Consider the following 25,568-nt stretch of genomic DNA (forward strand, 5'->3'; position numbering starts at 1 on the left):
TGTGATCATTATTAATAACTGCAGTTTAATCTTCATCCTGACCATGAAGTTGGGCTGTTTGCAACATTAAAGTGTTGAACAGAAGTGAAACTAAAGGCTGGTTTATATTTTTCAGAGTGAGAATAATGAAACAGTGCTCTTTTTCTTCGTATTCTGAGGCCTTAACTACTAAAAGCTTCATGTTTCCTGTAGAGGAGTTCATCCTTCAAGACTTCAACGTATGTCCATAAAAACTTCTTTTATCCATGACAGGTTTAGAGATTCATTCTGAGTGTCTGACAACATTACAAAAAGAATCCCTCTGGGGATAAGGAAGATGACTTCTCAACTCAAAACGACTGTTACATCATTTTCAACATAGCCACCAAACTTCATTGACAATATCAGTGAGTTTACTTTGCCGGGTACAGGAGTTTTTGGTCGACTTCACGCTCAGTCTGTAAATTTGTTTAAATCATTACTTTTTATGGTTCATTTGTTGGTTGTGGACACCAAACTGGTTTTGTCTTCAGTGATATCTTTGCTATTTTTGCTCATGTGTTTGTGTGGAGATCCTACATGTAACAATGGCTGCATTGTTTACATGTGAAATCAGCTGTTAGCAGTCTGTAGTATGTCAATGCTAACTGGTGCAAGGCCTGATGTTTCCCCACAAGGTGAGGATGACGTGCTGGTTCTCAGGTGTGAGCTATAGAGTGATGACATCGACTTGTTCTTTCATCCGTTGTTATTGGGAACATAAGATCTATCTCCAATAAGATGGACAAGCTAGCTGTGCTAACCCAGCAACAGAGGGAATACCAGAAGACAGAGTAGCATCATGCTAATCACAGACATGGCTAACAGAGCTAACACCAGACACCAACGCCACATTGGAAGAGCTTCACTTGCTGTGAGCAGACAGGATCCAGGAGACAGAGACTGAACAGACTGCTGAAGAAGCTCAGTCCTGGACCCTGTGGAGATGGAGGCTGGCTGACTGGACAATGATGGACAAGCTGTCAGCATCTATTTTCTTATGGACCTTTTTGCACTTTCTACACACTTTCTTACTTTTGTTTTTCTTGATTGCTGCTGTGACTCCTGAATTTCCCCAGGGGGACAAATACAGTATTTCCTATTCTATTCTTTCCCAAATGTTGTGCTAGAGGCACGTTTTATTGGTGATGAACTAACAACTTATTACCAAAGTCAAACAGTACCATGAAGAAAGTGACTGGCAAAGACAGAAGTAGAGCATATCTCTCTGTGCTCTCTGAAGTAAATCTTTGTTTTTATAAATGGGGTTTGGTCTGTTTGAACAAAGTATTTTTTAAGCTGTTCGTGAACCTGATAGTCTTTTTGACCAGGCTAATTGGGAGGATCAGTTGGATTTGGGGCCATGGGGGCTGGTGTCCAGTCATAACACTGGGCTGAAACACAGCTCTTTGTTTTTTTCTCGTGCACAGTCGACCGTTTAAGAGAGCTGGTCTGAAACTAAGTCCCACTCTGGCCCTGTTTTGCCACAAATTCACTGAAATTGGACCATGTTTTTCCAACATCATGATCATTCTCTAACCCCATATGACTTCTGTGATGCAACACCTCAGCCTGTCTCTGATTGGCTGACTAGAGAAAAGAGAAAACTGCGAGTATTTGAGGTTTATTGGCAGTTAAAAAGGGACCATTGAGGATGTTACGGACCTCCCTCAGTTGTCATTTCCAAAACCATGTTGTGCATAAAACCAAATGTAACAAAGGCTTCAGTTCCTGCCTCATCGACCCTCTCGTGCAGTTTTCCCATCATGCCACAGTATCAGCCTCTCTGAGCAGCATTAAAACTGCAGAAACAGAAGTATCACATAAAAAGCAGCCGTTAGCCTCATCCGAGGTTTAATGTTGTGTTAATAAAACACTCTGCAGTAATGTGGTGATCAGCACAGAACAAGAGAAATGAAAGCAACCCCCTTTACCCCCTCCTCCCCAACAAATAACCAAGGGAACTCTGGGTAATTCAGCCGATTAGAGCTCCAACAAGTCTTACGGCGGGTAATTACCTCCTCAGGAATTTATTTCCCTCTGCAGCCTGTAAGCTTTATGGCTGAGCAGGATTTTAACTCAGAGTTATAGAGAAAGGTTAGAGAGAGGAGGTCACAGAGAGGGCTGCAAGGAGGAAAAGTTACAAACTGATGATGAGGATCCAAATGGGGAGAATGAACTTTAAAGAAAAGCAAGAAAGAGTCAAACACACTGGGGGAAAACTAACCTTTTTATTCATTAAAAAATACAAAAAGAGCCTTTTTATATTTAATGTATAATAAAAAACAAGCACTTATTAGCTGTGGACAACTGGTACAACATGCATTGACACCATGGGAGTAGTTGAGCTATAACACTAACTAGCTAACTATCTTACTAGTACTATGTGTGCCTATAAGCTGAAATGTTAATGTTATATGTTTTCACCAAGCAGGAACTTCAAGTGCTGAAAAATTAAAGCCAGGGTTGGAGTACCAAAAATTGCAGTTCATTTGGTGTCCACTAGAGGCTGTCTACAAAAGTGAGTCAATCCACATAGAGCCCCATGTTAAAATATACAACCTTACAGCAGAATATTAACATGTTAACAGCACGGTTCATGAAACAATTTGGTTGCTGAAGCTAATTTCTCTACTCATGACAACTGAAAGGGGCTGAATTTATATCCAAGTCACCTTTTTGCGTTATTTCAAGGACGAAAGTTGGACGACTTTTGCATAACAGGTGGGCGAGTTGGAAGGGTGAATGGGTCATGTCTTTAGCTCCATTTCTTTGTCTTTTTCTAGATTAGCAGGAAGTTAAATGGAGTTAGCATTTCCAATACGGCGATACCTATCAAGGGATCCACAACGCCTCTTCAGAAACCAATGTCAGTGGGAGACAACATCTACCATGATGAAATGTGATTTCATACATGGGATGCACTTGGAGGGAGTGGAAAGTTTGTGCTGATTTTGATTTCTTTTTATGAGCATCTTTTTGACAGATGAGATAAATGACACGGTCTGACCAAGATTAGAAGAATATAGGGGATTTCACGTGGCTAACATATTAGCTTTAGCTCTCCATTTCGGGGTCAGCCCTTTGTTTCCACAGCCCAGAAATCATCACAATCATTCCAAGAAAAAACGTAATAGGCTGAAACAGAGCTTATAGATGCCGAACTCTTGTTTTCATTTCCCTAAGTCGGACAAACAAAAACAGACTTTGGAATAAAACTTTAGAAATGTGGGAACATTGGCACGCTCACCTCAGTTTCATCAAATTCTCTTTCTTGTCCAGATTTCCTTCCCCTCCAAGAGCAGACAGACCGGTTACAACTGTGGTATTGAAATAAACAGAATTGTTGCTGCCTTAATTTCTCTCCATCTGTGCCGTAAATAAGGTTTTTAGTATTCTGGCACCGTCTCACGAACAAGCTGCCTCTTCTAATTAACGAGGCCTCCAACGTTTAGGAGCAGAGGTTAAACTGAGGCTGCTGCTTGGCATTTATAAACACAAAGTGGAAATCTTTACCTTTAATGCATTTGCACCTGGAATTATACCTTTGAAGGGTTGGGATTTTCAGAATAAAACGTTATCTTGCAAACATTCTTCACAACTTGTGCACAGTAGCTTGTTTTAGCATAGCATTCCAGCTAATCTCTTCACATTTTGTTCAAGGATGTTAATAATAAAGTATTCAGATAGCTACAGATCCAGAAGAGTGAAAGTGTTACAGCAGAGGTTAGATTCTTCTAAGATTCTGTGGGACCCCTACCAGAACCTGGTCCATGCACCAAAACGGGCTCAAATCAGATTGTACCTTCATGCCCTGAGCCGCGTATGTTTCTATAAGCTCACATTGGTTCCAGCTCCTCGGCCCTCTGGGAGCGCAGAGCCACACAGCGTGACAAATACACACATTCTCATCTTATTAAGGTTTTTTTTTTTTTCCTATTTTTCTACTCTAATCTGTTCGGTTCACACTGCTGGTCAGAGCCTCTGGGGAGGATCCAGGGTGTGTGTTTGTGTGTGAGTGTGTGTGTGTGTGTGTGTGTGCGATTAATTTTTCTGTTTGTAGCAGATAGAAACACACACACACTGTTACATCTAGCTCCTTGCTGAAGCCTTGTGTGTGTGTTTATTTCAGGTGCAGGCGCAATCAAAATGAATGGCGACTAACCCTTTATGCAGATGATACCGTCCTTTCATCAAAAACTCATTTATGAGTTAACCATGCACAGATATCTAATTCTATGTTTTGTATTTGAATTTTGTGGGCGAAAACTATTTGATCAGAGGATCTACAGGGGCAGACTTTGAATTTTCCCAAGAAAAACCAGCTAAAAATCCAGAATATCCTCCTCTCCACGTCTTGCTTGCTGCCTCAGGGCTTCACGTCCCATCAGCCACTCGGAGCGACGATCATCTCTCTCCCTCTCAGGGCGAATAAAAGCTGGTTATGTGATAAAAATTTAAACACATTCAGTTCCGACCCCTTCCACCCCCCTCCTGCTCCCCAGAGGAAATCAAACTGGGATCATTTGTCAGAGACTGCAGCCTATAGATTTGTGCTTATATCAGACGATTCTGCAGCAGGTCTGAGAGGAGGAGGAGGAGGAGGAGAAGCATGAGGAGCGTCAGAAGAAGCAGAAAGAAGGAGTGGAATACAATATTTCCTCCTCAGCACGCCTGTCAGGGACATCTTTGTGGTTATTGTCAGCTTTTGTTCTTTTTAACAAACACACAGCAGATCAATGCAGCTGCTGAACCTGCTGATTATCAGCCACACGTGAATATTCAGACACTGGAGACGAAGCGCAGCCCAAATGAATGTGGCGGCGGATTCAAAACCCCCACCACCACCGCCACTCTGCACCTGATAACGTTTAAGTACCCAGGTGATTTATAACAGCTCAGACTCTGACTGTGAGGACAATGAAGACAGGACAGGTTTAGACGAGGACAGGAGAGTTGTAAAGATGGACAGGGAGGTCAGACTTCACAGTCAGGGCTGCCTTCAGAGTCTCGAGCAGAGTTACAGCTGACGCAAGCTGAATGAGGAAGGATGGTTTTCTGTTGCACAGGCATTTACCTTTATGCTAACATTTGCTAACTCCAGACAAGATGCTAAAGCAAAATAACGTAAGCTGTGACTCTTTTCTGCTTCAACAGAGATGTACAACAAGAGAAACATCTGAGTAAACAATCAGACTTGTTTTTATATATTAAGGACATAGTCTGGACTGAATGTCTTCTCTGTTTGTCTCGTGGATGTTGCCGTAGTCCCTTGGATACCTCCTCAGTGTCCTGAATGTCCCATTATGTCCCCTTAATTTCTTCCCCATCCTTGGAATGTCCATCTTGTCCCTCGGATCTTTCCTCAGTCCTTCAGATGCCTCTTATCATCTCTCCTGTGTCCTGAGGGATTGTCCATTGTCCTGAAAATGGCTCACTAAAATATGTCCTATGTCCACTGGACCTTTCATCATCTCCTTTCTCTCCGTCTTCCCCTAAACTCCTTGTCTGTGTCTTAAATGTTTCACATGTCCCCTAAAAGTCTCCTATGTCTCCTAAGTGTTTCCTCTGTCACCTGAAGATCTCATTTGTGTCTCAGTGTCTCCTTTGTCTCTTTTGTCTCCTCAGTGTTCTTCTGTCCCCCAAACTTCTCACCCATCTGGAAAATATGTCTTTGGGATTTGTCCTTTCACCCTAGAACATCTTCCTGTTTCCTAAATGTTGTTCCCTAAACTTCTTCTCCATCCTTAAAATGTCCTTTTCTTCTTCTCAAATGTTCCCTTTGACCTTTGGATGTCTCCTTTGTCTTCAAACTGTTGGATGGAGAAGTTAAGTTTGACCCCAAACTTCTCCCCCGTCCTTTCATGTGTACTCTGTCCTCTGGACCTTTCATTATCTCCTTTCTCACCGTCTTCCCCTAAACACCTTATCTGGGTCTTAAATGTCTCACATATCCCCTAAAAATCTCATATGTCTCCTAAGTGTTTCTTCTGTCCCCTAAACTTCTCACCCATCTGGAAAATATGTCTTTTGTCCCACGTATTTGTCTTTGGGATTTGTCCTTTTACCCTAGAACATCTTCCTGTTTCCTAAATGTTGTTCCCTAAACTTCTCCTCCATCCTTAAAATGCCCCTTTTCTTCTTCTCAAATGTCCCCCTTGACCTTTAGATGTCTCCTTTGTCTCCCAACTGTCGGATGGAGAAGTTAATTCTGACCCCAAAACTTGTCCCCTATCCCTAAAATGTCTCCTTTGTCCCTCAAACGTATGCTCTGGATGTCTCCTTTGTACTTATCCTGAAAATGCTTCCTTTGTCCCTGAACATCTCCTCTATCCTTCTCTTTTCTCCCCCAAACATCTCTAAACTTTTCTTCAGAAGTCTCCTTGTCCCCTAAACATCTTTTCAGTCCTCTTAAGGTGACTTTGTCTAGGGGTCATCCCTCAGAGGACAGCAGGTCTGACCCCTCTCAGGACAGAGTCTGTAGAGGTTAAATCTGCCACAGGCTGCGTTCAGGTGTCAGGATCACAGTTTCACTGTTGTCCTCCAACAAACAAAGCAAACATGATGATGAAGATAAAAGAGGCGGAGTGATCTGTGATGAGACGTTCAGGGTCTGCGGGTCGCTGCAGCTCCTTTTCACTCTGAATATTTTCTATTTTTAAAAGCGAGAACAGACACGATGTGAGGATGAAATAATTGGTTCCAGTGAATCCAGGAGCTATTTTTGATCATCAGCTGAGACGCTCGGGTCACGTGACCACGGTGCGAAAATGAAGGAGTGCAGAAAGACAGAGACAGGTCTGAATAATAATCACTCTGTTTTACATAAAGTCACGCTTTATATCCTGCAACAAAGAGATTCACTGTTTGAACTAAGCTTTGTTTGTTTTACAACTGCTTTATCGTCAATTCTACATATATATTTTATTTATGGTGAAATTAATATGTTAATTAATTCAACATATAAACTGAGGGTTTCAGGAGTTATCCCCATGATGCTCTGTTTGTTTGCATTTTATTTATATTAGTTGTAGGTCAGTTATCATCACACATAATGAACAACTTTTTTCTTATTGTTTTGCTTGTGTTTATATATATATTTCATTTTTCATGCTTTGAATAAAAAACAGTCATTTGTTGTTCTATTAAATTTTTCATTGCTTTTAATTTCATTCTAAAAAGCAATGAAAGCTTCCCCTTTGATATTGTCATGAATGTTGCATGCTTTGATTACAGATGATTAAAAATGGAGAGGGATTAAATAAAACAATAAAGGACCAACAAGATAATACACACACACACACACACACACACGCTCTGCACAGGTGAGTTTCCTCCTCATTCCACCTACGTCTCCACACTCCCGGGCTTCACATGGAGAGCACTCTGATATTGTCCTTATCTTGTATTCCTCCGTGTGTCCGCATTGACTTCCTGTCAGTGAGCCTCAGGACACAAAGATTTATTCTCCACATTCATCCTGTTCATCCTTCATCAGTTTGTTTCTGTCAGACACCTGAGAACACCTGCAGGTATTTTTAAATCTCTGCTCCATCATCTCTGTGACACGCTCAGGTTTCACTGTTTCGAAATCTTCTTCAGGGAACGACAGAAATCAAAAGGTCAGCTCATGGACGGAGTCACCGTCATCCAACTCAAACACCATATATGGTATGTGGTGAATGATCTGCAAAGTTCAAATAACAACCTGAAAAGTTGGAGGAGACTAAAGTTTCCATCCAACTGGAGACAGTAAACTGGACATCATCAACAAAACTGATAAATTTGTATTTTTGATATGTCATTGCCAGTAGATGAGGAAGGTGTAAATTTAGCACCATGCAGTTTTTATAAATAGTGACATGAGCTATAGAGACCAAAACTGTTTTTGTACCATGTTGTAAACATCTTTTTTTTTCTGCTGTAAAGTTGTACTATTTAACATGGGGCTCTATGGGAGTTGACTCACTTTAGAACACAGCCTCTAGAGGACACTTGGGGTACTGTTTGCCCTAGTAACACGTAGGGCTGGGCGATGTGTCCCAAATATAAAACCCAGATCTTTTTGCAAAAAATCAATTTATGATTTTTTGACAATTTTTTTTCCCACATTTTAAAGAAAACAATCAAAGATCTTAATCAAACTCCAGAATTTAAGGAAAGGGGTTTGAACACTTACTGATAAGAGGTTTAGTTTATATTAAACTCTTTGGGCTGTCAATACGGACCATAAGGTACATGTGGTCGTCAAGGTGCTGGGTGTCAAAGATGCACAAGAACATTTTTACAAGAACATTCTAGTTTCTGTTTCGTTAGTGAACTGTTAAATATGATGCTATACAAAAGGTAATAATCCACCAATAACGGTGGAGAAAAATTCAAAAGTTTTTTTTTCTAAATCGTCCACAAATAAAAATTTGAATTATTCAACATAAGGCCTAAGCCAAGTAACATTTTGATGTCTTAAGTTTTGCGCCTGTATGAAGGACATTTTGCTTTTTCAGTTCAAGACAGCCATAAGATTTTCAATTTTATGATTTGAGAATGATGTTTAAAAGTAAAAGGTCAGAGTTTCCATAGTTTCTGAACATGTTTTCAGTTTGTTATCACTGTACTACTCTTAAATTTAAAGTACAGACTGTGTCCCATTATCTTTGGCGTCACCTCTGGTGAAAACCTGTAACTGCAGCTGTATGAGGGACATTTTGCTTTGGTCAGTCAGAGACAACCATAATTTTTTTCCATTTTATGATTTGAACACAATGTTTAAAGGTCAAAGGTCGGAGTTTCTATAGTTTTTGAATATGTTTTCAGTTTTTATCACTGTACTACTCTTAAATTTAAAGTACAGTCTGTGTCTCATTCTCTTTGGCAGCACCTCTGGTGTAAAGCTGTAACTGCAGCTGTAACTGGGAATGCAGTGATGAACTATGGCTACAGACACTTGATTTTAGAGGCTAATTGAAGCCCATGTGGTGACTTCCACAACAGAGTCGAGTCTGTTTTTGATGTAGTGCTGCCTGAAGGCAAAAAGGAAATGAAAGTAAGGTACCAACTTTTAAATCTGAGTATAGTTCTCTGGTACTCCAGACAGTGTCTATTCTACAGTTTTGGTCACTTAAAACTTTTCCATCCCTAAGAGTCCATTCTTGTTTCTCCCCAGCGTTAAATTTCCTCCCTTCATTTACAGTTTCTGTCCTCAGCTGTGATATTTGCCTCATTTCACCGTTTGTAATCTGCATTTATGTTCCCTGTGGACGTCCTCTCTGCTCTTTAATCGTGTTTGTGTGTTGGAGCCATGATGAAGAGGAGGAGACTGTGGCTTCTTCACATGCAGTTTTCATCCCTGCTGTTATTAATTAATGTCAGAGAGTGAAGCTGTGCAGCTGATGAATAAATAAAAATCCTCATTGTGGCTCATCATCATCATCATCATCATGACTTACAGTTTTAGTTTCAGGTACAAATTTATTAATATCCGTTTCCTGGGACGTGTGAAATGAGTGGGGAGCAGCTCCTAGTGGATCCACCGTGGAGGTTTCTCTCACGCTGATCTTATTTATTCATTTTCAGCTGTGATGCTAACACAGAGCAAATCTCCTCTGACACCCTGACTTTATGTTTGATTTAGCTTCTTCAATTTTTAAAACCCTTCTTCTGGATTTGATTCTGTGAGCCAGCAGCTCAGACAGATCCCAGAACTTCTCCCAGATCAGTTTTGTTTAATATTCAAAGAAAAGCTACGTCAGTTCGGGCGTCAGCGCCCCCCAGAGGCTGGAGTCTCCTGCACACAGAGCAGCAGCTGCTCCTGAAGTTTGATTTTAGAAAGCTTCATAAGTTCTTCATGAGTTGAACTAGATTCAAAAACTGAAGCAGGCTGCACAGTGAAAACTCTGACCTGGTTTTTGTGGTTTTTGTGTGCAGCTTTTGAATTAGGTCAGTGTGTCAGGCTCACATATTGTTCTTTTGTCCCACAACCCTATCTAAACATACTGTTAGGACTAACTACACTTCCAATAATCCAAACAGTGAATTCTGAAGCCAACTCAGGTCAAACCGTCGAATCAGCTGTACTGATTAAACACATAAATTGTCTCACACATTTGTCTCACTGGCTCTCTGGCTGAAAAATATTTTGAAAATTCTTTCATTAATCTAAGAATCCTGAGATTTAGGTCAGAACAAAAAGTTAAAAGTCTGCTCATATTTTATGACAGCCTATTGTGGTCATAATTGGGATAGAAGAGTGTGGAACAACCCCCTCCCCCCAAAAATAAATAAATAAAAAACAAAAAAAAAAATAAAATAAAATAAAATAAAAATAATTAAATTAAATTAAATTAAATTAAATTAAATTACTAACAAAATAAATAAATCATTCAATTCAATAAATAATAACTCTCCAATAAATTATAAATAAATAAAAAGGTAAATTTGAATTTTAAAAAAGTGGCAAACTTAAAATAAATTAGCAAATTAAAGACAAAAAAATGTGCAAATTTGGTGGTAAAAACTTGCACATTTCCAAAAAAAATAGTTGAAAATTTAAGACAATAAAAATTTTAAAAAATTAAACTTGTAGAGATAAAAGTTGGATACTACTAAAGAAATGGAAAATTTAAGGGAAAAAAAGTTATTAGGAATTTTAGGCCCCTGTACCTTTGAAACCTTGAACTTTCATGTGCATGCTTATCATAAACCCAAAAGATGACTCCACCTTCACAGAATCTCTACTGGGATATATGAAACCATGCCAATACAGAGAACAGCCCTGAAGTAAATCAAAATGAAAAAAAGTGGCTTAAATATATCTTGAATGTATCTTCAAATTTGGAAAATCCACCCTAATCTCTCAAATTTGTTCCTTTCTCTTAAGAAATGCATTTCTCCTCTCCTCTCGCTTCATTGTTTTTATTCTCCACATTGGTCTTTAAAATCCTATGTCATATAATTAAGCGGAAAAAAAAGTCAGATTTGTTAAATGAAAGACTTTTTATATTAGAGTTCTCTAGCACAATTCAGAAAATCAAAGTTACTTCTGAATTTCACTCAAGTCTTAAAGATGTGAGAAAAGAAGCCAGAGTGTTTTTCAGACCCAAAGCAAAGATCCAGCTCAGTAACAGCTTGTTGTAGAGAGTGAAGATTAAACCTGCTTGTTCCTGGCTCAGACTTTCTGTTCTGGAGTTTACATGTGTATAAAAGTGATATCCTCCTTCAAAGATTCTGAAACTGTACAAATAAACAAGAAGAAAAAGTAAAAATTCACTGACAAAAACACTGCAGGAGTAATTACCAACATGAAGGCATTCATCCCCCAAACTTCACTCATCCTGTGGAGGATTTTTCATTCAATCCTCCCTCTGACTGGAGCCCTTATCACAGTGCGCTGCTTTTACTCCGACTTCAAGAAGTTTTCCTCTTCAGCTGCAGTCCTTTAACTTCAGACTCTGTGTGTGTCTGCTCCAAGATGAATGTGTGGAATATCTGCAAAGAGCCAAACGGCAGTAATCAGCTCAGAGATCTGTGTGATGTGAGAGTGTGACTGCAGTCAGCTGATAAGAGGACGGCAGAGGAAATGTTTCACAGCTGATGGTATCGCGCTCAGCTGCTCTCAGATCAGCTTCAGACTTCCTGTCGACACGCTCGGTGGCGGCGGCAGGACGTCGAGATCAGTGCCTTTTTAACACTCACACAGATCTTTACAGTCACACACACCTGCTGCAGGTACATTCAGGAGAAAAGGGACAACTTCAGTCTGAGAAAAACAACTGTCTCCCTCTCTTGTCTTTCTCTTTGTTGATTTTCTCTTTATCCTCTCCCTCATCTTCATACACATCTTTTCTCCCCTTCTCCACCACCTTTTTCTCTGTTCTATTTTAAGCTGAGGAATCAGATGGTGTTAATTAATCTGCTGAAGTCTTCTTCACACCTTTGAGGAGAGTTTCTCTGTGAGAAGGAGCCAAAAGATGATCTAAACTTCTCACATGTATCAAAGTCTGCTGAAAGTCGTCTTTTTGTCTTGTCACTTTTGTTCTCTGTGACAGAACTCATTTCAACCTCTTCCTTATCTACTAGCAAGCATGATGTATATCTGGTTAAAAATCTGACGGCATGTAAACTTCTGGTTACCATAGAGTGCTGTGTTACCAAATGATAATTTTAAATGTTTGTTGAATCATCCAAAGTGATGCATTATCATCGTTGCTGTATGGTTAATATTAATAGTTATGGTCATGTTTTTAATTATGGCCTGGTTTTTTACGCACTAAAAGGAGATAACATGTGATCGTACAAAGGTATCCTTTCCAAGACAAGATGACAGCTCTTTCAACCGTCTCCAAACCACTGCTGTGTGGTGTAGGAGAGATATAACATGTTTAACGGACTGAAAATGAATCTCTTGTGAGAAAGTTATGTACATTTGTTTGTGTGTTCAGTGGTGAAAGTTGATATTCTGCTGGAAAAAGTTTTATCCATGTATGCTAACCGCTAGCACATTAATAGAACTCTCGATGTAAGTTAGCATCAAGCTAGTGTCAAGTGCTCTATAGTGATTCGGTAGATTAAGAGCTATATAACATGTTGAATGGATTAAAAATGACTCTTTTATGCAAGACTATTCCACTTGTTTGTGTGTTAACTTATGAAAGTTGCTATTTTGCTGGAAAAATGTAGTTTTAGCAATGTATGCTACCCGCTAGCATATATCTTATAACTTATTTTAACCTTTTGTGTTTTGTTTTAATTCTACATTTCAGTTCAGATCTTTTTTTTTTTTAAATTAAATATTATTTTAGTTTTAGCTGCTATGTTTCCTAATTTCAATTCAAGATGGCATGTCCTCAGTTCTCTAATTCTGTTTTCTGTCAGAATTTCCCTTTCATGTCCTTGTGTGTCTCAGTAAGTGAGTGTGTATACTGAATGTGGTTTGGGGGAAGGAGGATTGTAGGGGTCTTATGTTTTCATTTTATGCAATTATCTGCTTTTTATTCCACTAATTATTTCATTAAAAAAATTTCCCATGTAAAGCACTTTGTATTACAAAGTCCTGTATGAAAAGTGCTATACAAATAAAGTTTGATTGATTAAGTGATATCTTGCAAGAGAGCTATGTATCAGTGGGCTCTCAGGGAGATCTCTAGTATTCCTATTTTACCTTATGCTTTTATAAAAGTACAAACACATGAATTAAGAGGTATATACACGATTAAACATACTTTAAAGTATGATTGACCTGAAGCTCTCAATTTTGAACATGAAAGTAAGTCTTCAAGCTCAGGCTAGCTAGTATTAGTAAATTACCTTCAAGGCTCCAAACAAATAAAAACACATACATTTTAAAGCCTTTATACGACTTGCTACATGGTGTTGTACAAGATACCTGGACAATTCTCTGTGCATCATTAATAGAAACTTTAGGCAACTCCGGTAAACACCTTATTCATTTATCTCTGCCATCATAACACTGTCTACAGTCACTTTCTACCGCTGTGTAGAGTGTGAACTGGGTGTTTGGGACCAGTTCTCTGCTGTATTGCTGTATCTTACTTCAAACTTCAATTTTGGCCACATGAAAATTTTAAAATGTGACATTTCACCTAAAACAGGCTCTGGAGAGTCCTTCCTCTTTTCTGGGTCAATCATAAAAGGTCAAAGGTCAAAGTCTAATTACCAGTGAGGAAGCTTTCAACAGCCAGAAAGCATCTGATCGATCCATACACTGCCATCCAAGAGATCCATCCAAAAGCTTGTAAAGGGTCATTCTGGTATTTCATAGAAATTATAGTTATTGTATCTATTTTTCTGATGGTTTGTTAAAAACAATCTTACTGAAAGTTTGTTGTGGATTTGGGGACAAAAAACATGAGTGATAGAAAAAGAAAAAGACAGAGAGATGAATGTTAATCCCAGAAAAAAAGCTGACTCAAATAGAAACCGAGATAAAAACAGCTGCAGCCTCTGATAACTGATCCCATCACTGAACTCCAGCTCTCTGTGCTGCTCTCAGAGATCCTCAGAGAAGCTCGCAGATCCCTGGAGAGAACGTCAGGTCTTTCTTTGGTCTACAAATTCTGAGCAACAGGTCTGAGGAGGAGCAAAGTTTTAGGTCAAGTTTGTGCGTTTGCGTGTGCTCTGATTTACCGTGGTACAGGTTTTATGAAAGCCTGAGTGACGGTTTGATGAGCAGAGATCAAAATGATGAACAGCCGATGGATGGACCATCGCTGTGATGGATGACGGGTGGAATGTTGAGGTGGAGTCTCTGCCACTGACATCTGCCTTGATTTAGTTACAGCAGGAAACGTGAATGAAGTTTTACTGTTGATGCTGTCTGCTCAGATTAATGTCAGACTGTCAGGTTAAACAGGAAGTGTTTCTGACTCAGGTGAAAGGAGCTGAAAACCTGAGTTCAGCTGAGTAAATACAGCTAAAATGAGAGGTATCAGCACTGCAGCGCCCTGTAGTTTCTAGTTTAACAGCCTCTGCTGCAGGATGTAAAGATAATCGATGAATCTCAGGACGTAAATAAGAGAAATCACCCAGAGTACTAATGAAACAGTGAGACTGAATCTGAGTGGAAAGTTAATCTGAAGGACGACTCGCTGAAAAAATCCTGTGCAAGATAATTTTCTTCTCTATTTCTGTAAACCTAGGAGCATCATGCTTTTAATATTTTGTGTGCGCAATTCTTAATCTTGTTTCATTAACCTATTTGCCTGACTATTTGCCTATTTTAATGTCCGACTTTCATTAATTCATTCAGACATTTTTTTCTGTGGTGTAAAAGTTAAAGTATCTTGTTTTCACATGTTGGGAAATTTGTTTGAGCTTGTATCTATCTTGTTTTTGCCGTCTCTTTCTTATCCTGATAAGTTTCCTGGGAACACAGAAGGAAAAAAAAGACAGCTTGTACTACTTTATTTCTTGCTTTTACTTTTGAATTGGTTTACAACAACAAATCATCTAGTATCTTGTTTGTTGTAAAACTTGACTCGAGTATTTTTTGGTAATAAATGTTGACGCTATTAAGAAGCTTGTGTTGTTTTTTGTAAAAGCTGATGTTTATAAGTATCTTGTTTTGTGAGTAATTTTTATGTTCATAAACTTTAAATAATCTTGTTTACGAAACTTCATGATCTTGTTTCTGAACAAGCAGTTCGCTTAATTCATATTCTATCTTGATCACACAAGTTGGTATCTTGCGCATCATTATGAGCATCTTAAACCAGTTTTCAGAATTTTTCTTGTTGGCACTTAAAGTTTTTTTCTTTTTTCAATATTTTTTTTACCTTGTTCAAAAAATTTAGTTGTCCTTTGTATGTGTAATCAGATTTGTGCAGGTTGAAAATCATCTTGTTTACTCTTGTTTTGCACAGGCTGTTTTTGTGTAAATCTTGTTTGCCTTAGGGTGTTTTCACACCTGAAAGTCCGGGCCAAGGTCTGGACCATGGCCTGTGTTTTTATTACTGCTACATTTCACAACAAGTCTTGTGATGAGAAGGACAGGGGTCATGGACAGGGCAACTAACAAAAGAAAATCTGCACCTTAATACAAAAACAAAAACAAGGTCTTTGGGGTCGAAAAGGTGGAGTAGAGGTTTGACTCTCCACAGCCACCTACTAAATCTACTCAAAGAGTCGACAAACTAAAGGAAAAAGGCCTCAAACAAAAGTGGAGTCACTTTGTAGGGACATAACACTGTGCAGAAAGAAAATCTCCTCAGTGATCAACCCTCTCAAAAGTCTTATAGATACTCTCTGTCCCTCAATACATACAAGCATACAAGCACACACACTCCCAAATCACTCATTCCACAAACCAAGAGAAACCAACTGAAGGTGTTGGCTCTTTGATGTCACACACCTAACTGAGGAAAGGGCCTCCTTTTATGTTTTTTTACGTTTAGGGATGTCCCGATCAGCATTTTTTGCCCCCGATCCCGATCCTGATTATTTAATATTGAGTATCGGCCGATCCTGGGTCTTGATCTGTTTTTTGGGGTTCGGAGATAAACTTTGCTGAAGAAGGAAGAAAGTGAAGCAGCACAGTTTTTTTGTTTAGTGTGTTAAAAATACTGAATAGTGAAAAATAATAAAACAAAATATAAAAGTAAAAATAAAAGTAATAAATAATACTTAAAGCTTATTAAGCCCACTTAACTTAATCCAGCTAGTTTTGAAGTGAAAACCCTCCAGATCCCAAACCCGTCGGCGGGATCAAAATACAATTAAATTATAAGTGACTGGCATTTACTAGCCATTTGTCCAGTCCCAAAACTGAAAACACTGGGGTAATCGTCAGATTCTCAAGTTTTCGAGGGTACTTGAATGTATCACATAAGAAGTTGGAAACATGTATCAACATGCTACAGAAGATGGGAGAATTTCATCAACAGCGTTTTGAATTTCATGCCTTCGCACAAAGTTTGCAGAAAATGACTGGTTTCTCATTAAATTTAGTTGAAAAAAGATTATACGCTTCTTACAGCTTTCAGAAAACCCTGAACGGTGGACAACTTGTATGAATGTCATACAGAACACTAAAACCAGAGGCTGCCCTGAACGCAACTCTCTGAAGACGGGGAGAGACTTTGAACGTTTATATTAGACACCAACGGGACTATCTCGTGTTTTTCCCCTTTCATTAAAATATTAATTTTGCTACAAACCGGATTATCACTTTAACTGACCTGAACCATTCATGGCAAGGGATCAATCTAGTGTGCTGCGAGGCTCAACTGAAGCAGCGGACAAACTTCTGTTGTCAAACTGAATCCACCATTCCATCCTGGCATGTTACTACAGACTGTGCTGTACAGCTTCAGTGAAGCAAGTGTCTAAACGGAAAGACTTACCGTGGATAACCGAGATGGCAGAAACCTGCGTCCCACCTTCTTCTCGGAGCTTATTGGGCGCTGTCGTCCTCTCTCCGTGGATGTTTATCCCTTCTGTTGAAGCCCAGAAACAGCGGAGCAGCATTTACTCGGTAAGTGAACGACGTTGTGTGTTGTTTTGGGATGTTTTTGTCAAACTGAATGAGTCTTGAAAAGATTGCAGTGTATAGATGTGGCTGTTGCACTGTCCTCACTTTCTAGTTTGATTTATTTCCACACTGCTGACACTGAAGCCACCGCGTTGTTAGCGCTGAGCTAACAGACTTGACCGTGTTAGCTTGTTTTGACCTTTCGAGCCGTTGGTCCCTGTAGAGTGACGTAGGTTGCTGAAAATCAGATATTATTGCTGTAACGTATATGGTTGTGCTCATGTGTTTTGTGGTAATGCTAAGTGTGGCTGCTGTTCTAGGTCACTGTACCTTATTTTATCACTCTCTCTTCAACTTTATGAGGCTGGTCGCACCTGTAGCACTGGGTTTTAGGACGTTGGCGTTTTGGCTAACATTGGTGATCGGTTGAAAGGATTGGCTAGAATTCCTGATCACCAATACTTAAACAAATGCCAAAATCGGCCGATCTGATACTTGGTATCAGGATCGGGACATCCCTAGTTACGTTGTCTACATTTGGTTCAGTCTGTTACAGTTTCACACTGTCATTGTTGCAAACAGATCAAGGTATTCGGACTGGACTAGATCTAGGGGAGGTTTCACCTATCATTTTGGTTTGGGCCACACAGGAAAGTTTGAATGTCCAGACCTAACAGCGTTGGTGTGAAAGCCCCCTTCTTGTTTGTTCATTGTAAGTATCTTGTTCACAAATCTAACTGTTTTTGGATTGTTTCCTTGTTTGTACTTTTCAGGTTTTTGTTTGTAAAAGGTTGCTATCTTGATTGCACATGTAAGCATCCTGTTCAGACACGTTACTGGTTGAAAGTTACAAGTTAATACCTTGTTGGTCTGAGTATAACATCTTCAGGTTATCCTGGTTTCTTAAGTTCACAAAGTTTCTTGTTTTCCTTGTTAAACTTTCTGTTTAGATTTAGTATTTATCATCGTCAGTTGAAATTAGCCTTAGTATTATCATGTTTATCTTGTATATATGGTGTACTATATCTTTTTCAGTCTTGTTTAAATATCTTGCTAGAAGAAGTTTTACCAAATTCACACAAAAATGAACTCATTCAGAAAAGCATAAAGAGTAATCTTGTTCTAGATATTTTGGGGGCGTATTGTATCTTGATTTCAACTAGGCTTTGTAATAGGTTTGAATCACCAGGATGTTTTTGATGATGAAAAAAATTAGCATCAAAGTTGCTTGTATACACACACAGAGGTCTTTCTCGAACTTGTCTTTGTCATCTTTATTATCTTCCTCTGCATCATCTTGTTTCCCTCCCTCCTCTCCTTTCGTAGTTTGAGCCCGTCAGTGAGCGACTTCCTCCCTCTCGCTCTTGTTTGTCTTTTGTCTCGTGCTCTGATTGACGGCCCGTTGTTGTGTGGAGAGCAGAAGGGGGATTTCTGTATCTCTGAAATAACATCATAATCCTATTTCCTCTCTAATCCCCAAATTTAATTCAAACATTTGGAGAGGCTGAACACAGAAACATGCAGCATCAGTGTGAGCAAGATAAACATTTGACTGGAGGCCTCAGGATGAATTATTCTGCAAAGATCCGGGCTTGTCTGTGTGACTTTACTGCAGAATGAAGGTGAAGAGGATGCTGTCAGAGAGACAAAGAGGGACAGAAATGTGACAAATCGTGGCTTTTGATCTTGTTCCTGTTGCACAAATTTCAGCAGTGAGGTTTACTTCCTTTTTTCAAACTTTTTGATGATTTTTGACGCCTTACTTTAGCCAGAATTCTGAGATCAGAGTCTGAATCATGACTTTTTTCTTGAAAATGGGACATAAAAAGGTAAAATTCTAAGTTTTTCCATTTTTTCCTGCCTACCAGCATCACAATCATTAACTCCTCCTACACCGACATGCTAGCCCCCTAAGCACTGGCTTCGCTTAACCCATAACTTTTGACTTATTAACAGAGCCCCCTCAAAAGAATTCCTCAGTGAAATTTGTCATTTGAAACTCATAGTGTTGATCTTTTTCCTTATAATGGTAGTAGGAAGTAGGGAGACAATGCAGCATCTAAACTAAAGTGTACCAAAGGGGACAAAATGCAATCAAAATGATAAAAAATGTTTGTTGTTTTCTTTCATCATTTCTGCGTTTGGTCCCTGCTGAAAGAGCAATCAAAACCAACGGAGAAAGACGTTTGAAAAGGGGTTCAAAGTGGACTGTTTATATGTGTACAGTTTGGTACAGGTCGAATCAGAAAAGCCTGATCTTGTAAGTGTTTCCCATAGACTGTATAAAACATCGACGGAGTCTCGCTGAAGTCACCCGTCTGTTTCTGAAATGGAAAATGAAGCACATCAGCTATAGCGGCCATATTGGAATCCTCTGAACGGCCGAGTTAGAAAAAAATTCACCCCCTGTACAGTGTGTGCCGGTGGTAATATTAGCAACTCAGACAGGAGACATTTTTTGAACCAGGCTGTAAATAGATCAATTTCTGCTTTGAAAATAGCTTTTTTTGGCTTGGTGTGTTTGTGACTTCCGGCATTTCCGGAGCCAGCCTCAAGTGGACATTGAGAAACAGCAGATTTTAGCACTTCACCATTGTCTCATATTCTTAGACCGGAGGTTGCCGCTTGATGTTTTCACAGACAACTGTGCCCCCTTGTGGTAGGCGGTGTGTATGCTGGGTGTCGATAGTAATTACTAGAGTGACGCCATAGCAGCAGGACACAGTTTACCCCGCTAATAAATCCAATCAAGAAGAAAAACGTGACTCAGTTAACGAAGAGCAATGATGGAAGACATCCAGCAATTAGTCTTCTTTGTTATTTCCTTGTGGCTTTTTGCTACAAAGCACAATCAAGCTTTGTTTCAGTGAAGACTGTGTGCCACAAAGAGAAATACAGCTAATGTCACACAGTAAGTGACGACTCTTTCGACCAATCAATGGTCTGCAGTGTTGTAGCTCCACCTTCTGGGGTCGGATTGGTTTGGTCTGGTACCCCAACAGAAGGGTCCTAAAGTGGGACTGTTCGTCTTGATTATTTGGGGATTTGTTCCAACATTACTGAGTAGAAACACCACAAAATATGTGCCGTACTGAGACGAACTGAACTGAACAGCTTGCTATAAAGGAGACTTTGGTCTTTCTGTAAAGGTAACACTCAGGATGTGGTCACACTGGGAAACCGTGCCGAACTTGAGCACGCTTCAGCCCTAAAGCACGTTTTGGATGGCCAGTGTGACCACGCCCTCAGTCAAACTTGACGTTAACCGTTAATGTGTCAACATGTACAGTTATCTTTAGACCCTGACTCTTGGTATGCTCACACTGTTAATTGGGTTTTTGAAAATACTAAATAAATGTTCCTGAACAACCAACTAACTCCTCTCATTGAAAATTTGTCAAAGTTTTTGCAGAAATAAAGATTTCATTCTCTCTGACAGATATTCAAACCTGCCCCCACACTGTCGTCTGTGTGTTAGTGTGTTTGCACAGCATTGTGGTTTTAGTGTAAGTCCCTCCTGACAGGACCATCATCCCCCTCCTGCAGGCTAAAACCCATCAGATTCACTCCTTCAACCTTCGTCACCTTCATCTTCATCAGAGGATTAGCGCTCTCCACGGCCGTAATAAACATGTCTGTTACGTCTGACAGGCTCTGAACGCAGCACAGCCTGCAGCGACTGCAAACACGTTGACACCTCTGATCATTTGTAACCTGATTTAACCCAAACTCTGATCCTTCACATTAAAGTTTCACCGCTCATTTTTACAGGAGAGAGTAAAGATACTGTTATTTTCCACTTTCACTTTGGTGACCATAAATAATGAATTCTTATCATTTAGTGATGTTGGTGTTATTTTAAGCTCAGACTGAACTCAGGTCAGATTTAATGAAGCTGCAGGCAAGAAAACAAAGATCTGCTAACAAGATTTCACACCTGAAACTCATGAAAACTTTGAGAAGACAAACAACAAAAAAAGAAGGCTCCTGCAGACAACACATAATGTAACAAATACAACTTTTGATTGTCTAACACTGATGAACAGGAGTGAACCCAAAAATGTGACTCACACAAGGTCCAAAGTTCAAAATCCTTTTAATCAGAAATCAGATACCAAGGAACAAAGCCCAGATTTGGCAACAATACAATTTCAAGATTAACAAGCCAAAAACTTTTGATACAACACTCGTCCCAAGATGGAAACTCTTCAAATCCAGACTACTACAGATTCACAAATTAGTTCAAATCTTACACTGAGCACAAACAAAGTTTGAGCGGACAGTTTACATTTAATCCAGTTGCTGCCGATAACCAGAACCAACCCAGTCTTTTGAAGCTAGGTCTACTTGAAAGGCAGTCCTTAGTGGTGCGGGCAACCAATCAGAGCTGCACAAACTCACACAGGCACAACATCCTTAGCTGCACCTGGTGTAACATCCAAATATGTCCCCTGAATAAAAAAAAGCCATTTTTGGGGGGCTCATGAAATTCCCAAAAAGAACACCTCTTCTTTGTTAGTGGTGGGTCTTAGTTTCATTGTAGATAATAAGTTACACAGAGGCTTCACTTCAGAGATATGAACCTGAAAAAAAATAAATTCCTCATCACTTCTAAAACTGCTGGAATTAATTCAAGATTTAGATCAATAAAAAGTCAAAACCTGTCAGGTTTATGCTCAAGAGCATAAGAAAAGTATGACTACATTTTTGTTTCGATGCATTCAAGACATCAGGAAATTAAGACGCTGATAGTGTCACAATAAGTGACAATGATTTATGTCTTGGGTCTTCAAGGAAAAAAGAAAAATTATGCTCCAATTACTGCCTGCTTTTACTCTCCATACCATAGACCAGGGGTGGCCAACCTGCGGCTCAGGAACCATATGTGGCTCTTTGCTTTTCAGCGTGCAGCTCTTTGATCCATTTATAAAAAGAATATATATATAAGTAGTTAAAAGTAGTGGTGTGCCGATCAATCTAAAATTTTGATATACTGATGCCAACGTTGGGATCAGTGTTGATCAACTTTTGGGTGTACAGATTGATACTTAAGTTTCAGTTCCTCTTCTCTAGTACGAATTTAAACACACTTACAAACACAATAAATCTCGCTTTGAAAGTTGTAAATGTATTGATTTTCATTTTATGTCATTTTGTTTATGTGTTAGAGGAAGTGTGCTTGTAAGACCCCGTGCCTGACGTGGCTCTGTAGTGCCACGGTCATTTTTGTGGCTCTTGGTCTCCAACTGGTTGGCCGCCCCTGCCATAGACTGTATAAAACATGGACGTAGTCTCCCTGTCGTCACATGTCTGTTCCTGAGACGGGAAATCAAGCACATCGGCTATGGGCTTCGAGTACAGCTATATGGTGCCATGACCTGAGCTGTGCCTCTGATTGGGCGGCTTGCGATCTTGAGATCCTCTGAACTGCCGAGTTAGAAAAATTTCACACCCGTACAGTGTGTTCTGATAGTGAAACTAACGATTCAGACAGGAGACTTTTTTTGCACCAGGCTGTAAATAGGTTAGTTTCTGCTGTGAAAATGGCTTGGTGTGTATGTGACTTCCTGTTTAGATTTGACAAAGCTTTATCACTAAAAACCTAAAATTAATGGCTAAAAATGTAACAAAATGTACCACGCCGAGTGTGTCTGACTGCAGACAGATGTGTCCTCTGAGGATAACAGGGTAAACATCTACTGCAGATCTGATTTATGCTAATTCATTTCACAGCTCGTTGGCATCATTTGGCCTAGATCCAGATATAATTGGATGTTATATTATTAAACATGATAACAGCAGGTTGTTAGCTCCTGTGACAGCGAGTACAAAACTCAACGTTTCATCACTGGGTTTATGAATCATGACTACATTCAGCTTCTCCGAGTCTGAACCCCATGAAACTGTCCAAAAAGAACAGAGGAGGCTGCAGTTATTGCTTTGCTGAGGCACAGCAGGACGCGTCGGCGTGTTGATTTCCTGATCAGGACTTTAGAGGACATGACAAAGTTTTTCCGGACATTTTAAAGGTGACTCAGACCTCTCTGCCCGTCTGATACTGTCTCCCTGTCTGTTGGAGCCATTATTCTCTTCCAATTAAAAACCTCTCAGCAGGGATTGGATAATGAGTTCTATCCCAGCATGCATCAGTGACAGGAAGCAGTCCAGATTTGGCAGGCATGAGTGACAGGTGGAGGACTGCAGGTGGAGCTCAGGGGGGGCGGGGCTGAGGCCAGGGGAGAGGAGAAGTCTGGAAAAAAAGGACGAAAAAACTGGAGTAATTCAAATATTCAACATGTGAGGTGTATCCTGAGGACTGTAACCCATGAGCCAGGCCAAAAATACATTTCTGAATGTCTGAAAACCTGAAAAGCTTCCAAATTTGTACATCTTTGAAGACTTGGGATTTCTTTTTTTCTCTTAAAACTGTTGGTATCTGATGAAAGAACACGACTGATTGGGATATTTCTTTATTTATAACATCAGTTTTGATACATCCCGTCCAGCAGACGGAAATCTGACCTAGTCTGAGATTTTCACAGAAACTCAAAGCGAAGATTTCATGAAGCTGCTGCAGGTTGCATCAGTGTTGTTGCAGCAGACGGGGATTATTTATCTCAGAGTGTCACAGATTATTAAAGTCCACAAGATCCAGCAGAGTCCAGCAGACATCCCCTCCCACCAAAACCCTGATTTAAAAAGTTTTCTGCTCACAATGACCCAGCTTGATGAAAAACATTTTTTTCCTGTTGTTATAATGATACAGGCTCTACAGGAGAACCCCACAGTTTGGTTTGAGTTAGCAAATGAAATGATTTAACCTCTATTTACAGAGTGTTTTCATATCTAAAAGTGTTTTTTGACCAGAAGGTCCAGAAGCTTTTAGCTCCTGGTAATACATCTCTAAGAATGACATGTTACCTGTGGTTGTTTGTGTTTCCCAAGACACTGACGGTGCTCCACCAATCAGAAATGTTCAGCCAGCAGGCCTCACCTCACAGCTACTGGACGTCTGAAAATTATTACCCCCTCAGCAGGGCTATTTTCAGGGGTAAATTAAAAAAAAAAAACCCAGAACCAAATTTAGACCAACAGTTCCAATTGTTGAACACATCTTAAGAAGTGTTCTGATTTCTCTCACATCCATCTGTAACATTTTTATGATCTATCTTGTCATAGGTCTTCAGGCTGGTTGGGAGCATATCTCAGCTGCCATTGGGCAAGAGGCGCGGTATACCCTATAGATCCAATTCAATCCACTTTATTTATTTAGCACATTTTAAAAACAATCAAGTTTTCCAAAGTGCTGCACATTAAAAATCAAATTAGAACATCAAGAAAACCAATAAAATAAACTTAAAATAACACATAGAAACCAATTAGAGCCATAAAAACAAAGGGGTTAGAACCATAAAAGACATTAAAGGAAAGAGATCACACGACTCTCACGGTGAATTAAAAGCCAAAGATTAAAAAAGTTAAAGACGCTATTTAAAAGTCGGGTGGGGGATGTTTTCATTTCAACAGGCAGGTCATACTATAATTTTGGAGCCATCATCGAAAAGGCTTGATGACCTCGGGTTTGAACAGGTTTTTGGGACCACGAGGTGAAAGTAAACAGCAGACCTCAGGGACAGCGAGGGAGCGTAGACATATAAAATGTATAAAGGGGTATTAAAGGGGTTTGCATGGTTAGAAAGTACTTGTGGGATATAGAACTCCAATAGGATGTGACTGGACCCCATTACGCCCATTTAGCACTGCTGCTTTCATCACCATTAGTTTTAGTTAAAGTTTCTTTGAAGTTACCTAAAGTTGCAGCTTTCATTGGCTGCGTTTCCATTACACCTAGAATTGCGCAGAACCCAAATACAGCTATAAAAATGGCAGTGGAAACATCGAAATGTCAAAAAACTTCTCAAATTATGATAAAAAGCTTTTACGCTCTCATGAGGTGGTTTTTCAGAAGTTTCGATGTTGAAGTTTATTACAAAAGTGCAATGGAAACACCTTTTTCACAAAAACACGTCACGTTGTCATAGCAACGCACCTCCCTCATCTCCTAGGCCACGATCCTCTTCCAAAAGTCCCAAGAGAAAAGTCCACTGCCACATATATGGACTCTGGCGTTCATATTATAGCAGCTCTGCTCTTAGTTCTGTTCAGTGCATATGTTTAAGTTTTCAACCATCAGTAGTGAAGGCATCAAGAAGTTTGTTTGCGGGTCAGAGAGCAGCAGCAGAGAGTTGTGTGTGAGAGAGCAGGCGAGCTGGAGATTATATTTTTCATTTAGTGCTTTGTTCTTACCTGTTTTGAGTTGGCATGGTCATGGCCGACAGTTTGACCAGTGGATAAAACACTTATGTTCATGAAATGGCATCATCATCAGTGTCCCGACAGATGTCACGTGTTATTTAACTTAAGTTGTGCACAATTCTCATCGTAATGGAAACACTGGGAAAGGCGCAATTGTTCTATAGAAATAGAAAAAGAAATAGAAAATACTTTATTTATCCCCACGGGATAACTTCAGAAATACCACTTTAATTTCGCAAAAAAAAGTGTA

At 39.6% G+C, this 25,568-nt stretch overlaps 1 long non-coding RNA gene across 1 annotated transcript; it reads right to left on the reverse strand.

The window, feature by feature from the left end:
- Positions 1 to 11,131: 11,131 nt before the first annotated feature.
- On the reverse strand, positions 11,132 to 17,206 carry LOC141810847 (uncharacterized). The gene is made up of 3 exons (XR_012600128.1): positions 16,875 to 17,206; positions 15,921 to 16,038; positions 11,132 to 11,502 (listed from the first exon to the last, which is right to left on the reverse strand). It is a non-coding gene; the product is annotated as an uncharacterized LOC141810847 (long non-coding RNA).
- Between the last annotated feature and the right edge of the window lie 8,362 nt (positions 17,207 to 25,568).

This window comes from Halichoeres trimaculatus, unplaced genomic scaffold (genome assembly GCF_033239565.1).
Source record: "Halichoeres trimaculatus isolate MK-OKI-2021-1 unplaced genomic scaffold, fHalTri1.1 fHalTri1_scaffold_21, whole genome shotgun sequence".
NCBI lineage: Eukaryota > Metazoa > Chordata > Actinopteri > Labriformes > Labridae > Halichoeres > Halichoeres trimaculatus.